Genomic DNA, 5,619 nt, shown 5'->3' with positions numbered 1-5,619 from the left:
CTGAGGGACACTCTCTAAGACCCAAGTAACAAAGCTGCCTGTCGGCGTGGTCTCAGCCACGGTGAACTCCGAATGGTCCTCTTGTACAAAGTCATTGTTAAACACCTTGAGGCCTTTAGATTAGCCCAAATTGCCTTCAGCAGATGCTGACTAAATCGCTGTCCTGTTACCAATTGTGCCTCTGCCTCTCTTCCTTTGTGAATAAAAAGTTCTGCCAATCTACCGTATGTGGACTTCACCAACGAACACACTGGAAATTTTTTTACACTCTTCAGGATCGAGTTAACACACTTGGAGATGTTCGTGGTCATATGACCGAACCTCTTACCTTCATCGCGGTGCTGAATCCACTGCGCATAGTCAATCCGATTGGCCCAATAATACATGGCCGAGTCTTCAGAGCGGAGGATGTCAAACCAATAGTCGAACTCGACCTCTGTCTTCGCATAAGCATCATTCACTAGAAACCTCCTAGCATCCATGCCCTTAAAATTAAGGGCGAAGTTCGTCGCCACGTGTCGGATACAAAATGCCCTGTATGCAGTAGGCAGAAGCCAACCTCCATTAGGAGCCTCTAGTGCAGTCTTAATCCCGTTGTGCCTATCCTAAATGACTAGAATACCTGGTTGAGGCGTTACGTGCTGCCGAATGTGGGATAAGAACAACAACCACGACTCTGTGTTCTCACCCTCCAAAAGTGCTAAAGCAACATGAATGATATTAGAATTGCTGTTCTGAGCAATTGTAACGAGTAGTGTCCCACTGTATTTGTTGTACAAGTGGGTCCCGTCAACACTAACTAGAGGCTTACAACGTCAGAAGGCCTCGATACACAGTGAGAATGTCCAAAAAAGTAAGTGGAAATAAGCTTGCTCCTCATCGACTTGGCCACCCAGTCACACAGGACTAGTCTTCAATACTGCAACACTACCTGGCATCATCATCTGCACACCTAGCACCCATCACGGTAACTCATTATATGACTTTTCCTAGTCTTCGTAAATCTGAGCCACAACCTTCTGCTTAGCCATCCAAACCCTCCTGTAAGTCGGTCTAAAATCAAAATGGGCCTCTGTCGCATTCTGCAGTACTTTGATCGACACGTCAGCATCAGCTATAATCATAGGCAGTATGAAAGCCGAGATCACATGGTAATCAAGCTTCCTGTGATCACTGAATATCGTAGTAGCCAGACATGTATGCGGTCTATTGTACCATTTTACCTTCCAAATACCTCTGCGCTGGCGGAGACTAATACGAATCAACCATGTGCACCCGTTTCTAAATTCTTTACACTTCCCATGGTACTTGCGGTAATTAGATTCCAACACTTTATACTCAACCCCACATCGGATGCTGTAAGTCTTCATGCTCAACACGACCTCCTCTTTATCCTGAAACTGCTGACCAACTTGAAACTCAGCTAGTCCTCCTGTATCCTATGTCCTTGGCCCCAAATCCAACAGGCACGACAGGTTCCCCTGCTGTCTCATGGCATCCAAGTCCAAAGTTGAAAAGTGCGGGGGGTAATGCGGAGTTTCTGAACTAGTTGCTCCACCACCCCAGCTGGAGTACTCCCTCACTAGCTCATCATCACTATCATCAGCAATCGTGGCGAGCTCCACATAATCATCATCCTCATCCTGAAATACATCTTTCACACCATCCGGTGCTATACCCTGTCGGGATTTTGAAACCACATCGGGAATGCCGTGCGACGGAATTGCAACATCACCGACAGGTCTAGTGACACCCACTTCTCTGTCACGAGTGTGGTTTAGATCAGCAGCAAAGGATAGGGAAGCAATAAAAACTGTTGTAGGCTCCATCATAGGCAGAGATGAAGAGGCACCAACAGGCCTTGAACTAGAGCAGGCTACCGTGGCATAAGTATCTTTATTTTAATTTACGTTTTATTTATCTTTCAATTATCCAAACTCATAACCAATTGAATTCGCCTGACTAAGATTTACATGATGACCATAGCTTGCTTCAAGCCGGCAATCTCCATGGGATCGACCCTTACTCGTGTAAGGTTTTATTACTTGGACGACCCAGTGCACTTGTTGGTTAGTTGTACCGGAGTTGTGAAAAGTGTGATCACAATTCCGTACACCAAGTTTTTGGCGCCGTTGCCGGGGATCGTTCGAGTTTGGACAACTGACAGTTCATCTTGTTGCTTAGATTAGGTAACCTGCTTTCTTGTTTCAACCTTTATTTTCTTTTCAAAAGCCAAAAAAAAAATGCGTTTCTTGCTTGAGTCTAGTGTTAAATTTTATGTTTGGATTCAACTGCATGTTTCTAATTTTTCTGAGATTTTAGAAAATTCATGCATTGTGTTCTTCTTTGATCTTCAAGTTGTTCTTGATTATTTTCTTTGTTTGATCTTTAATTTTTCTTATTTTGTGTCTTTTCTTGTTTTTTCTTGTGCATTTTCGAATTGTTAGTGTCCCTAGTACAAAAGTTCTTAAGTTTGGTGTCTTGCATGTCTTTCTTTTCTTAAAAATTTTCAAAAATATGTTCTTGATGTTCATCATGATCTTCAAAGTGTTCTTGGTGTTCATCTTGATATTCAAAGTGTTCTTGCATGCATTATTTGTTTTGATCTTAAATTTTTATGTTTTGTTTCATTTTGTTGTTTTTTTTCTCTCTCCTCATTAAAAATTCAAAAGTAAAAAAAAAAAAATATATCATTTCCTTATTCTTCTCATAATTTTCGAAATTTTGAGTTGACTTGGTCAAAAATTTAAAAAATTTAGTTGTTTCTTGTTAGTCAAGTCAAAATTCCAATTTAAAAACTTTATCTTTTTAAATCTTTTTCAAAATCAATTCCTTTCCATTTTTTTATGATTTTCGAATTTCATTCTTAAAATTTTTCAAAATCTTTTTCATTTTTCTTTTAATGTTTTCGAAAATTTTAAAACTAATTTTTCAAAAATATTTTTCTTACTTTTATTTCATATTTTTGAAAATCCTTGCTAACAATTAATATTTTGATTCAAAAATTTCAAGTTTGTTACTTTCTTGTTAAGAAAGGTTCAGTCTTTGAATTCTAGAATCATATCTTTTAGTTTCTTGTTAGTCAAGTCATCAACTTTAATTTTAAAAATCAAATATTTTTAACTTCTTTTTCAATTCTTTTTCAAAATAAATTTCAATCATATCTTTTTAAAATTTTAATTTCAAAATCTTTTTCTAACTTCTTATTTTTTTAAAATTTAATTTCATATCTTTTTCAACTAACTACTTGACTTGTTTGTTTTAAGTTTAAAAAGTTTACTATTTCTTATCTTTTTCAAAACCACCTAACTACTTTTCCACTTCTAATTTTCAAAAATCACTAACCACTTTTTCAAAAATCTTTTTAATTAACTAATTGTTTTAGTTTTTAATTTTCTTGTATTTCTTTTTTAAATTCTCGAAATTAACTAAATTAATTAAATAAAAATAAAAATATTTTTCTTTTCCCTCTTCTTAAAATTTGAATACTCTCTCTCATCTCTTTCTATTTATTTTATTTATCTACTAACATTGCTCTTCTACTCATCTAATAATTCGAACCCTCTCCCTCTCTCTATGTTCGAATTCTTCTTATTTTCTCTCTACCTCATCCTTATATTCTTCTTTTCCTCTGACACATAAAGGAATCTCATACTGTGACATAGAGGATTCCACTACTCTCTTTGTTCTCTTCTTTTTCATATAAACAGGAACAAGGATAAAGACATTCTTATTGAAGCTGATCCTGAACCTGAAAGGACTCTGAAGAGGAAGCTAAGAGAAGCTAAAGCACAACACTCCGAAGAGGACCTTACAACAAATTTCAAAAAAGAGGCAGACATTGCAGCCGAACCTGAGAACAATGGTGGAGATGCAAGGAAGATGCTTGGTGACTTTACGGCACCAACTTCCAAATTCTATGGAAGAAGCATCTCAATTCCTGCAATTGGAGCAAAGAACTTTGAGCTTAAGCCTCAATTAGTTTCTCTAATACAGCAGAATTGCAAGTTTCATGGACTTCCATTGGAAGATCCTTATCAGTTCTTAGCTGAATTCTTGCAAATCTGTGACACTGTGAAGACCAATGGGGTTGATCCCGAGGTCTACAGACTTATGCTTTTCCCCTTTGCTATAAGAGATATAGCTAGGATATGGTTGGACTCACAACCTACGGAAAGCCTGAACTCTTGGAAAAAGTTGGTCAATGCTTTCTTGGCCAAATTCTTTCCACCTCAAAAGATGAGCAAGCTTAGAGTGGAATTCCAAACTTTCAGACAGAAGGAAGGTGAATCCCTCTATGAAGCTTGGAAAAGATACAAGCAATTGATCAGAAGGTGTCCTTCTGACATGCTTTCAGCATGGAGCATCTTAGGTATACTCTATGATGGTCTGTCTGAATTGTTTAAGATGTTATTAGACCATTCTGCTGGTGGATCTCTTCATCTGAAGAAAACCCCTTTAGAAGCCCAGGAACTCATTGAGATGGTTGCAAATAACCAGTTCATGTACACTTCTAAAAGAAATCCTGTGAATAATGGGATGACTCAGAAGAAAGGAGTTCTTGAAATCGATACTCTGAATGCAAGATTGGCTCAGAATAAAATATTGACTCAGCAAGTCAATATGATTTCTCAGAATCTGACTGGATTGCAAGCTGCATCCGACAGTACTAAAGAAGCCTCCTCTAAAGGAGAAGCTTATGACCCTGAGAATCCTGCAATGGAAGAGGTGAATTACATGGGAGAATCCTATGGAAACACCTATAATCCTTCATGGAGAAATCATCCAAATTTCTCATGGAAGGATCAACAGAAGCCTCAACAAGGCTTCAATAATAATAATGGTAAGAGAAATAGGTTTGGCAATGGCAAGCCTTTTCCATCATCTTCTCAGCAACAGACAGAGAATTCTGAGCAGAGCCTCTCTGACTTAGCAACCATAATCTCTGATCTATCTAAGAGCACTCTTAGTTTCATGACTGAAACAAGGTCCTCCATCAAAAATTTGGAGACACAAATGGGTCAGCTGAGTAAGAGAGTTACTGAAATTCCTCATAGTACTCTCCCAAGCAATACAGAAGAGAATCCAAAGAGAGAATGCAAGGCCATCAATATATCCAAAGTGGCCGAACCTATGGAGGAGGAAGAGGCAGTAATTTCCAGTGAGGAAGACCTCAATGGACGTCCACTGACCACTAAGGAGTTCCCTAATGAGGAACCAAAGGAATCTGAGGCTCATACAGAGACCATAAAGATTCCACTGAACTTATTGTTGCTATTCATGAGCTCTGATAAGTATTCTTCCTCTGAAGGGGATGAAGATATGGCTGAAGAGCAAGTTGCTCGGTATCTAAGAGCAATCATGAAGCTGAATGCCAAGTTATTTAGTAATGAGACTTGGGAGGATTAACCTCCATTGCTCATCAATGAATTGAATGCCTTGGTGTAGCAGAAATTACCCCAGAAGAAACCGGATCCCGGAAGGTTCTTAATACCTGGTACCATAGGCACCATGACCTTTGAGAAGGCTCTGTGTGACTTGGGGTTAGGTATAAACCTCATGCCACTCTCTGTAATGGAGAAACTAGGGATCTTTGAGGTACAAGCTGCAAGAATCTCA

General features: G+C 38.4%; 1 non-coding gene across 1 annotated transcript; it reads right to left on the bottom strand.

Moving 5' to 3' along the window:
- Nucleotides 1-4,245: 4,245 nt before the first annotated feature.
- Nucleotides 4,246-4,353, bottom strand: LOC112761635 (small nucleolar RNA R71). Its single transcript, XR_003182022.1, has one exon. It is a non-coding gene; the product is annotated as a small nucleolar RNA R71 (small nucleolar RNA).
- Between the last annotated feature and the right edge of the window lie 1,266 nt (nucleotides 4,354-5,619).

This window comes from Arachis hypogaea, chromosome 16 (assembly GCF_003086295.3).
Source record: "Arachis hypogaea cultivar Tifrunner chromosome 16, arahy.Tifrunner.gnm2.J5K5, whole genome shotgun sequence".
NCBI classification, from domain to species: Eukaryota; Viridiplantae; Streptophyta; class Magnoliopsida; order Fabales; family Fabaceae; genus Arachis; species Arachis hypogaea.
The sequence above is the reverse complement of the archived record's forward strand: the minus strand, read 5'-3'. Positions and strand labels throughout refer to the sequence as shown.